Source organism: Cornus florida, unplaced genomic scaffold (genome assembly GCF_030987335.1).
Source record: "Cornus florida cultivar Cherokee Brave unplaced genomic scaffold, ASM3098733v1 CherokeeBrave_3.0.0_Hap2_Chr02, whole genome shotgun sequence".
NCBI lineage: Eukaryota > Viridiplantae > Streptophyta > Magnoliopsida > Cornales > Cornaceae > Cornus > Cornus florida.
The window spans coordinates 66,033,173-66,045,350 of record NW_026775572.1 but is presented as its reverse complement, the minus strand read 5'-3'; the positions used below and the strand labels follow the sequence as shown (position 1 = coordinate 66,045,350).

The following is a 12,178-nucleotide window of genomic DNA, read 5'->3' as shown; positions in this document are numbered from 1 at the left end:
AAATAAATAGGGAATTTGTATTAGAGTTTTATAGAAACTCTTAAAATATATCATATTCTAATGTGATAGAGTTTTATTGAAAATAAAATAAGTAATTTGTGGTTAAGTTTTATATAAACTATTTTATTTTATTTAAATATATCCTTGTCTAATTAGATTTTCTTCTATTAAAAAACTCATAATAATTGGTAATTTGTGATAGAGTTTTAAAGAAATTATTTTGTTTGTTATATCAAATAATAAATATTTTTTATATTAATAATTCTTGTCTAATTAGATTTTTCATTATTAAAAAACTCATAATAAATAGATAAATAGGCAATTTGTGTTAAAGTTTGATTGAAACTCTTTAAAAAATTCTTTTTATATCAATTAATAATTTTTTTTATATTAATAATTTTTCTCTAATTACAATTTTTTTTCTTAAAAAACTCATAATAAATAGATAAATAGGTAATTTGTGTTAGAGTTTTATAGAAATTCTTTAAATATATCATTATATAATGTGATAAAGTTTTATTGAAAATAAAATAGGTAATTTATGGTAGAGTTTTAAAGAAATTATTTTATTTTCTTTAAATATATTCTTATCTAATTAGATTTTCTTTTATTAAAAATATCATAATAAACGGTAGTTAAATATTTTTTATATTAATAATTCTTGTCTAATTACATTTTTTACCTTAAAAAACTCATAATAAATAGATAAATAAGTAATTTATGTTAGAGTTTTATAGAAACTTTTAAAATATATCCTTATCTAATGTGATAGAGTTTATTGAAAACAAAATAGGTAATTTGTGGTTGAGTTTTATATAAACTATTTTATTTTATTTAAATATATTTTTGTCTAATTATATTTTCTTCTATTAAAAAACTCATAATAATTGGTAATTTATGGTACAGTTTTAGAGAAATTATTTTGTTTTTTATATCAAATAGTAAATATTTTTTATATTAATAATTCTTGTCTAATTAGTTTTTCATTTATTAAAAAACTCATAATAAATAGATAAATAGGTAGGTAATTTGTGTTAGAGTTTGATTGAAACTCTTTTAAGAACTCTATTTATATCAATTAATAAATATTTTTTATATTAATAATTGTTGTCTAATTACATTTTTTTTCTTAAAAACTCAAAATAAATACATAAATAGGTAATTTGTGTTACAGTTTTATAGAAATTCTATAAATATATCATTGTATAATATGATAGAGTTTTATTGAAAATAAAATAGGTAATTTATGGTAGAATTTTAAAGATATTATTATTATTTTTTTAAATATATCCTTATCTAATTAGATTTTCTTTTATTAAAAAACTCATAATAAATGGTAATTTGTGGTAGAGTTTTAGAGAATTTATTTTATTTTTTATATCATTAATTAATATTTTTTATATTAATAATTATTGTGTAATTAGATTTTCTTTTTTAAAAAAACTCATAATAAATAGATAAATAGGTAATTCAAAATCAATTCAAAATTAAGTCCAACCGAAAATAAATAAACATTGAAACCCTACTCAAAATAATATATTAAGAATGAACCAAAAATAAAAATAATAAAAATTGAAAAAAATAACAAATAAAAAATTTTCAGCAACAAATTCAATTCAAAATCAAGTACAACCGAAAATCAAAAAGCATTGAAACCCGACTCAAAATAATATCTATAATGAATGAACCAAAAACAAAAAAATAAAAATTAGAGAAAAAAATTACAATCCAAAGTAAACCTAAGAGTAAAATAAAAAAAAAAAAAACTAAAGAAAAAAGAATAATGATACTTTTGAAAAATAAAAAGTAAAGAAAAATAAATAACAATAATGACTCAAAATAATAATAAATTGTGAATGAACCAAAATAAATAAATAAATAAAATCACAATCCAAAGTAAACTTACCAAATCAACTACTTCTAAACATCAATTAGAAAGAGAAAAATAAAAATAAAACAAGAGAAAAAAAAATACAATTAATGCTTCTAAAAAAAAAAAAAAATTAACAATCCAACCTTCACAATACAACAAATTAAGAATAACAAATTTTGAACAATCAAAATTAAACTTAGAAAGAGTAAAATAAAAATAAAAACTAAAGAAAAAAGAAGAATGATACTTCTGAAAAAGAAAAAAAAAATTAACAATAATGACTCAAAATAATAATAAATTATGAATGAACCAAAAATATAAAAATATAAAAATGAAGAAAAAAAAAATCAATAACTTCTAAACATTTACTAGAAACATCAATTAGAATGAGAAAATAAAAATAAAACAAATCAACTACTTCTAAACATCGATTAGAAAGAAAAAAAATAATAATAAAACAAAAGTAAAATAACATAATAATAATGCTTATAAAAAGAAAAAGTAAAGAAAAAACTTACGATACCAATTATAAAGATAAAAGAAAAAATATGCACACCACAATCCTGATCTAATATATATATATATATATTATATAGGTTATATGTGATAGAGTTTTATAGAAAATAAAATGGGTAATTTGTGGTAGAGTTTTATAAAAAATAAAATAAGTAATTTGTGTTAGAGTTTTATAAAAATTATTTTATTTTCTTTAAATATATCATTGTCTAATAGAAACATTTTTTTATCAATTAATAAATATTTTTTTATATTAATAAATAAATACTGAAATACTGAAACACTTTGTACATTTAATAATAGTATTGATATAGATATAGATATAGATATAGACCTAGACATAGATATAGATATAGATATAGATATTTCATATTGTTATTAATTTGATTAAATTTGTTTTATTACGTGCTACGTGTTGTATCGCGGCACCACAAGCTTAGAAAGTGTGCATTAAGGCGAGGGCCAAGTTTTACATTTACAGAAGTCACTATTACCTTCACTAAAAATATAGTTAGGATGAGTAGGGATTGTCCCAAGGGATTGGAGTCGAATTTGGTTGTGGAATCGCTATTAGGGTTAGTAGGTCGAATGATCAAACAAATAGTTGGTTGGTTGATTAAACTAGAGAGTAAATTAAACTAAGTAATTGAATGCAATAAAGAATAAGTAAGAGATAGAAAGATCTTGGGGTTTAGAGGCCACCACCAAACAATACTTTTCTACACCCTTAACAAGTGACTAATGAGGGAAATGTGTGTTGCAATATTGATGTGTGTGTGTGTTTGGTTGATTTAATTAGCAAGGGTGACCAATTAAGCATACATAGTCTAATCAATATGTGAAAAACACAATATATCTAACAATTAAGTATATATTGTCTAAATAGCATGTGAAAAGCACAATATATCTAGCAAGTCATTAATCCTTTCATTAAGCTCACAAGCCAAATACACCACAAGGTTAGAGACATATGCTACTTGTATTCAAAAGTATGGAACATCAAACAACAAGTATTGATTGTCCTCTCATCTAACAATTATGCTACCACTACACTACAATTAAGCTAATAACATGAAATTAAACTAATTAAGCTAAGGGAGAAACACAATCCATCAAGAAATGAGCATGAACCATCTAGAAAATTACAAGAGCATTCCTTTAAGCACTATGTTTTGACAATTTCTAGATCTATGACATTAATACACATAGACATGCATCAATAACACAAGAAACAGAGGCAAACACATGAATATCTATTCTAGCATACATAAACATACGGATAGAATGAAATAATCAATTGGAAGCATTAAACCACATAAATTATTGAATAAACAAGATCTATATATATAAAAGTACCAAAACATGTATTACAACACTAATCCCTTAATAATACACAAAATCAAGATGTAGAAAGCATACTTGGGGCTAACTCTAGCCCCAAGAGGATGTCTAGCCACTCATGGTAGTGCTTCTCCGACCCTCAAGGGCTAACTCCACTGTAGAGATTTGCTCCTTGGTTGATGAAGAGTCTCCAGTGGTGTCTCTAGCCTCCTCCTCCTCTAAGCTTGCTCTCCAATAATTCTTACAAGGTCTGAGATGATATGATGTGATATGATATGATATTGTGTAAAAAGTAATCCTTATCCTTATATAGGTAGGTCAAATGACACTCAAAATGAGCTGGGGTCATGCACAAAATATTCCCCAATGATTGGATAAAGGACAACTTTTTATGAGCTGGAGATTTAACTTTTTCGCACTGGAGGAAGTTCGATCGATCGAACATTAGACTTGGATCGATTGAACATGGCTGAGATCTATCAAACTGAAGTTGGATCGATCCTCAATGGTGACGCTTTTTGGATAAAGACAAATCTGAGATATTTTGAAGATATTTTTGGGAAAATGACAAAAGTGGTTGGTAGGGTGGTACAACTAGATAAGATCAATCATTTGGATAAGGACAAGGTAGTTCAATCGATCGAAGAATGATGTTGGATCGATTGAACTTTTGAGAGCTCTGAAAATGTCATCATGGCTCTGATCCATCTTGAAGTGTTGAGATCGATCATGTTGGATCGATTGAACTTTGATCTGAGATCGATCGAAGATGTTGATTTCCATTTTTTTCTTCCTTTTGCTTCCACTTGGCTCCTTTCTTTGATTCATCCCAGAATTGCTTCAATTCTACTCTTATTTGGCTGAGTTAGCTTATTTTCGGGATAAGTGCCTAAAAATGGAAATAATACGAAATCAATCTAAAACGGTAAAGTAAGATAGATAAAGGTAGTAGAATGCCTAAGCTTAAGGGGTTTAAATACGCACTTTTCAGCGCTCATCACACCCCCAAACTTAAATATTGCTAGTCCCTAGCAATGAACTAAAAAGTAAAGGAATGAAATGAACAACTATACAACTATGAATCTAGAAAACAATAAATGGATAACGCTACTTTCGTAGGGAACACGATTGCACTTAGCATATGCAACAAGCCTTTTAAACCCCTAGCTTACCCCTAGTGGACGAGTGAAGTCTCGTAAGGGTTTCCAGAAATGGTACCCACAAACATTAAGCTCATTCTTTCAAAAGAGGCACCAATATTGCAAACAAGCATTGGGAGGAAACTACCTCAAGTATACAATGTTTTAAACATTTCTAAGCAATTTCCCAAAATCTCAACATCAAGCAAGCAAATATGGTCATCCACACATCAAGAAAATGATCATGTAAATCAAAACAACTCTAGAATCTTTTTAAGTGGACCGACATCAAATATGTTGCTATTTTAGCCAATTAAAGAATTAATCACATCCTTACCCTCAAACTAGCACACAAATCTAGTACCGTTCATCAAGCCAAAAAGTGGACCTTTTATTAAAGTTTTATTCATCTAGGTGCGCTTATTCTTTTCACTTGATTTTTTTTTTATTTATTTATTATATTTTTTTTAATAGGACCAAAGATGGAAGCATGGTGCAATGTGTTGATTTATTAAGCTTTCTAGTGATTCATGAGGTCGAGCGTTAGGTCAATGACTCCCAAACCAAACTGCTTTAAGGCATTAGGCGTTTAAACACCCATGCGGACTTACAAGCTCAAATCAACTAGGTTACAAATCAAGACAACATCCATCTAATCATTTCTCACTTCTCACCATTTGGGAGAAGTCCTCACTTTTTTTATTACTTTTGCAACTCTTTTTTTTTTTTTTAATAAAAAAGTTCAATTATTAACCTAGAGTTTGGGCCCTCCACCTTTCGGCGCGAGACGTTCAATGCTTGATGAGGCTAGAATCTCGGCTACTTAGTGAAAAGGGGTTATTATCCACCTTTATCAAGAATGAAAGTTTTCAATGCACTACTAGCCCAATTGGGATATAACCAATTCAATAATCAACAAAGCATGTACCCCATAAATGAATGCTAGTGTGCGTCGGTGCTAGTATAGAATTCTAAAGTGAATCTCAAAACAATCACAAAATCAAGATGATATGGACCACAAGTGCAAGTAAGATGTCAATCTTTCAAAAAATTTACTCCTAAATGGCATCCATAAGGCATACAAAGAGTATTGGACTCTCAAGTCAAGCAATTGTTAAATTTTAAGCAATATAGTCCTCAAAAGATCAAAATCATAGCTAGATATAGACCAATCATAGAAAATCTCTCAAATACACAAGTCATGCTTAAAATTTTGAATTTAAAAACAAACACTGTAACATACACCTTTACCCCCAAACTTAAATGCCACAATGTCCTCAATGTGCAAAGAGAACAAAAGGAAAGAGTATACCGGTGCAATTAAGGTAAAGAATGGCTGGGACTGAAGTATCCAAATTGGGTGGCATGGCCCCCCCAAACTTGGGATTAACTATGGTCCTGAAATTTGGCACTCGGATAAACTCATCAGATAACAAAAGGGGATAATCAGTGCACAGTGGACATGCAAGTGTAAATGAAATAAAACAGGGAGAAAGGTATAAGGGTGGTCCTGAAAATTGTGTATCATTCTCTTTCACTGTAGTCACTGTGATGCACCTGATGGAGTCAAACATACAAAGATAAGAATATAATATATGACATCCATAACAAAAACATATATAAAGAAAATAAAGTATAGAGTACATTAAAAGATCAAAGCCAACAGACCGGCTGCAAATAATATACAGTGATAAAAATGAAGTATAGAACACAGATGTGTAGTATAAAAAGATAGAAGAAACTGGAAATCTCAGGTGGACGAGATAGGACGGGCAAGGCAAGCTTCGCGGATATCGCGAGATAAGTCTCGAAGTGCTGTCATGACATCCGTGCAGAATGTAGCAAAATCAGCTCGGTAGGCTACAGCATCAGCTCAAATGGCAGCAGTATCAGCTCTAATAGCAACCACTGCATCCTCAAGAGCCTGAAGACGCTCTCCAAAGCTGGGGGTCTAACTAGGAGCCTCAGGTATGGATGAATCAGAAGAAAGATCCTGAGTATGCTCCTCCTCATGTACTGGCGACCCAGCTGGAGAGTGCTGCTCTGTGTCATCTGCAGGTCTCTCTAAATCAATGTCTCTATGCTCAGCAGCTGGACCTACTAGTACATCGTCCGCTGCGAGATCTGCTGCTGCTGCCTCTGCCTCCTTAGCCTTGAGCTCCTCTGCAACCATTACTGCGTGGTCCTGTAGTCTAGTGATGATAGCATTGTAGCTCTTGTCCTAGTCCTTCTTTAAGAAGTGATAGGAACCTTTCTCAGGGTGTTCCTGAGGATGGAAAGGGTAGCGCTGGTCAATAAGTATTTGGGTGATGAGGTGGCCAAATGGAAGAGACTTAGCCCTTCCGGGCTTCTCCTTGCTGATATACTCGTCGAAGAGCTTCCTCATCACGCTCCAGATGAACGCGGGGATAGATACCCAGTGGCCTGTATAAAATGCGTAGAGGGCTGTCAAATAGTCTCCTCGCTGTTGAATCTTGTGCCCAGCCATATATATATTCCGAAAGAGAACGGAATCAAAGAACCATAGGTCATCTGGAAGAAATGTGCGGGTGGCGAAAGTCTCGCCATCGGCATGGTGACCGGTAAGAAATACTACCATGTTGGCATAAGAAGGCCTGTATAGCCTATGATATAGCTCATGTAGCTCCGGAGGGCATCTGTGTGGACAATGGCATGATCGGGCTAACGAGTCCACAGTAATAGTAATCTGATGGCCATCTATAGTAGTGACCAGCTCTGCTGTTGTACGCGAGGACGGTCAGAGGTTCTGGAAGAACATCCGTACCAGCCGCGGGTAGACTGGCTCAGTAACTGAGGCAAGAATAGCTGCAAGGCCCCTTTGGATAATATCATGGTAAGCTGATCGGGTCAGCACCGATTTGGAGAAGAAATCTGTGTCGAACACTGACTTGTGGTCCACTGTCATGTGCGTATATCTAGGCGCGGGCCTATCACGCTCTCGAGCTGGCTGAGCTGGCTGGTGTGGTGGAGATGGTAATGGTGAATGCTCAGCTCCTGCATGTGATGGAGATGGGGACGGTGTAAATGCAGGCTGAGCCACAGAAGTAGATGGAATATGATCATCCTCAGCCTCATGAGCAGGTGACTGAGGTGGAGTAGGCTGTAATGGCTCCTCCTGTGCATGAGAGGGCTCTGCTGGCTCTTCTATCCTCGGTCTGATATGTCTCTGAGGCCCGTGTTGCCTCTTGGCAACAGTCTTGCGCTTAGTCATGGCCTGAAAAATAATTTAAAAACTTGCAGGGGAGTCAGTGCCAGAATTAAGAATTAAAAGCACAAAATAGAAACATGCATGTCAAATAAGATAGACAAAACATATAGATGACATGAATCTATGCAAGTGACAGGATATGAAGCATGCTAAACAATGTAAGTATGAAATGCATCCAATGTGGAATATCACAGGCATTGGGCATATATGAGATAGCATGAACATAATACAAGATGAATGAAGTGTGTGTGAGATCTGTGAAGTTCTATCAATCATAAAAAGGTTTGAGATCGATCTCAAAACTTCGATCGATCTGAGAAATTTAAAAAACTAAGTTCGATCGATCTCTCAAGATTGATCTGAGATAGAAGTTCGATCGATCGAACTGTGCGAAGGTGAAAACTGAAAGGTCACAGATCTGTGACTTTGGAAGCACAGGGGCCACACGAACAGTGTCGTGGGCCTATTAAGTCATCAAATCATCAATCCTACTCATATAGCATGGCCCATACTCCTACAAATTGAATCAAAACTCAAAAATATATAACCATATATACATATATAAACACATATATACAAACATGCTTCAAGCTCATCAATGGTGGATTTTATCAACAAAATATCCTAGATCTAGCATGTAGGCAACATGTATTGTCAAGTTGAAGCTTGAAATGACAAGGTGTGGCTCGGATCTTACCTTAAGTCGCGAGAAAAGATGAGAGGAAGATGGAGATGAAAATTCGAGAGGAGAGAGAGAAAATCAACGTTTGGATCTCGCCGGAGGTTCGCCGAAGAGGATGATGATGATGGAGCACAGTGGTGACGGGAATGAGGGACAAGGGTTTGGAGGGTTGGATCGATCTAATGAATCGATCTTGAGACCCTCCAGGTCTATTTTTAAAAACTTTTTCCGATTAATTCGATCGATCGAACTTTGATGATCTCTCTTCAAAGTGTTTTTGGAATTTTTGAAATTTTTAAAAAATTAAAAACTAAAATTAAAAATTAAAAATTAAAAATTAAAATTAAAATTAAAATTGAAAAATAGAAAATATTTTTGGATTTTTGAAAAATAGAATAAAAATAAAAATAAAAATATTTTTGGATTTTTTTTTTTGAAAATTAAAAAGTCAAATAAAGTCAAACAAAGGGAGATGAAGAACTAAGATCGATCTGAGAAAATGTTCGATCGATCAGACAGAGAGCAAAAATATGCAGATTTTTGGTTCAAAAATTTGGCTAAGTGTTGGAACTTGCAGATCGATCGAATTTTGAAGTTGGATCGACCGAAGATCTTCAAATCGATCTTGAAATGTTTTCGATCGATGAGACAGAGAACTGAAATATGCAGGCTCAAAATTTTTCTAAGTGTTGGATCTCAAGATCGATCAAACTTTAGTTTTGGATCGATCTAAGGTTTTCTGATCGATATGAGAATAAGTTCGAACGATGGGATAGAGAGGTGATTTGGATGCAGGTCGAAATTTTTTCTAAGTGTTGGATACAGGTGGAAGTTCGATCAATCAAACTCTCATTTGAGATCGATCGAACTTATGCAAAATGCTCAATCACAACATAAAAGTTCATGCAATCCTAATCACAGTTCCTAGTAATGCATATGAAACAAAAACAAGTATCTAGACTTCGCAAAAAATGAAATTTAAGATAGAAATGAGGGAGGAATAGGGTTTTGACACCCTACGAAATGTCGTGATAGTCTTTAACGTCTCTAGCAAGACATTGGGCTCTTTTAGCCCGGATCAAAGATCTTGAAATGCATCTCCTCCTTGTTCGGGTGATAGATGCTTTGAACTCCACCCAACAAATAGTTCTTTGAGGAACTTGTTGGATTAAGCTCAAGAGAAACTTTTAATCCCTTGTCAATGCAATCACAACCTTTGGGCTTCCATGCCCTTTCAAAGTAAGAATTTGAAACAACACTTTGAGAATGTAAGGTTGAAGATTATCCTTTTGAAGTTTTGGTCTTACACAAAAGCTCACTTCCTTGACATTGAAGATTATAACATTTATCTACAACATTAACCTCTCCTTCATATTTGTCAAATGAATTGGGTGTGGGATTAAAGATATTCAACTTCACCTTCATATGCCCAATAAGATCTTCATTATCCCCGTCCTACAATTGATGTTGGCATTAGCGGATGCTAAAAAAGGACGGCCAAGGATAATGCGAATTTGGCTTTTAGGATTGGGGACCGGTTCCGTGTCAATGACAGCGAAATCAACGGGGAAGAAGAATTTGTCAATCTTAATCAAAACATCCTCAATTATACCCCTAGGCTTCTTAATCGATCGGTTGGTAAGTTGTAAAACTACCGACGTCAGTTTCAATTCACCTAGGCCCAATTTGACATAAACCGAGTATGGAAGAAGGTTAACACTTGCTCCTAAGTCAAGAAGCGCCCGATTAATGATATAATCACCAATGATGCATGAACTAATAGGTGAACCGGGGTCCTTAAACTTTGGTAAAGTATTATGTGCAAAATTGAGCTCACTTGCTCGGTCAAAACTACTTTTCTTGGTGTTTGGCTCTTGTTCTTCCGCTTTTGGGTGCACAAGTCTTTCAAGAATTTGGCATAAGTTGGAATTTGCTTGATTGCATCCAAAAGTGGAAGATTGACTTTCACTTGCCTAAACATTTCCATGATTTCATTGGTTTTTGCCTTTTGCTTGTCTTTCGAAATGGATCCTTTTAAGGCATCCGAAAATGGAACTTTTGGTTCAAAACTCTTTTCAAAAATTTTCTTTGAAGTCTCTTCAACACAAGAAATTTTTAAATCACTTTATTTCAAATCATTTTTCAATAAAATCTTTTCAAATTCATTTTTCGGCAATTCTTTCTTCAAGTCATTTTCAAAATCATTCTTCAAATCACATTTTGAAGTTTTCTCATTCACAAGATTATGTAAATGCAATGAAGGAGGAATGTGATGTGAAACGGGATGGGTGACAACTTGAGGTTGCACCGGTTTACTCTCTTCATTGGACATTTTAACTTGATTGTCCACAATCCTTCCACTCCGTAAGGTAGTCACCGCATTAACATGTTTAATAGTGTGGCCTTCCGATGAGGAATTGGTTTCCACAACACATTGTTGCTTAGGTAGGGCATTAATAGGCATCTTTCCCTTCTCTCTTGCATTAAGAGTGTTTGTTATTTGCCCTACTTGGGTTTCTAGTTTCGCAAGAGATTGAGAGTGGGAATGAAGCAATTGTATGTTAGCCTCAAGAGTGCCCAAAGCATTCAAAACTTTTTCTTCAAAGGTGGGACTTTTAGCATTTCCTTGGGAATAAGATTGGTTGGGAAAATGAGAGTTAGCAAATTGATTCCCTTATGATTGATAAGGTCTATAACCTTGGGATCCTTGGTTTTGAAGTGGAGGTAGAATGTATTTCCCTTGAAAACCACCTTGGGAAGGGTTTGAACCCTCTCCTTGGTTTTTCCAAGAGAAATTGGGATGATTTCTCCAACTTGGATTATAATGAGTACCATAAGGATTGTTCCCTTGATTCATAAAAGCTGCATTGACTTGTTCATTAGGTTCATTTTGTACTTGTCCTTGAGGACAATGAGAAGTAGAATGAAGAACACTAGAACAAGTCATACATGTTTCATTTGATGCACGATGAGAATGGTTAGGGAAGGAAGATACTTGGTTCACCGAGTTTTGGTTAATCAAAAATTGATCAAATCTATGAGATAAAGACTTCATTTCGGCGGCTATTTCATTTGAACGGTCGACTTGATGTAAGCCAACACTCTTCCTACCTTGTGAATTTCAACCATTCTTGGATGATAATGTTCTATGCAAAGAATTTTCACTCATGCTCTCATAAAGATGCCACACGTCATCCTTATGCCTATCAATGTATGAGCCACCGATGGAAGCATCAACCATGCCTTTGTAATTGTCCAATAAGCTCTCAAAGAAATATTGAACTAATTGCCATTTGGGTATGTCATGATGTGGACACTTCCTAAGCAATTCATTGAAGCGTTCCCATGCCTCATGAAACGTTTCTCCATCCCCATGTGAAAATTCTCGAATTGAGGTT

At 33.4% G+C, this 12,178-nt stretch overlaps 1 pseudogene; it reads left to right on the top strand.

Annotated features, from left to right (window-relative positions):
• Positions 1-12,079: 12,079 nt before the first annotated feature.
• On the top strand, positions 12,080-12,178 carry LOC132297857 (small nucleolar RNA R71; annotated as a pseudogene).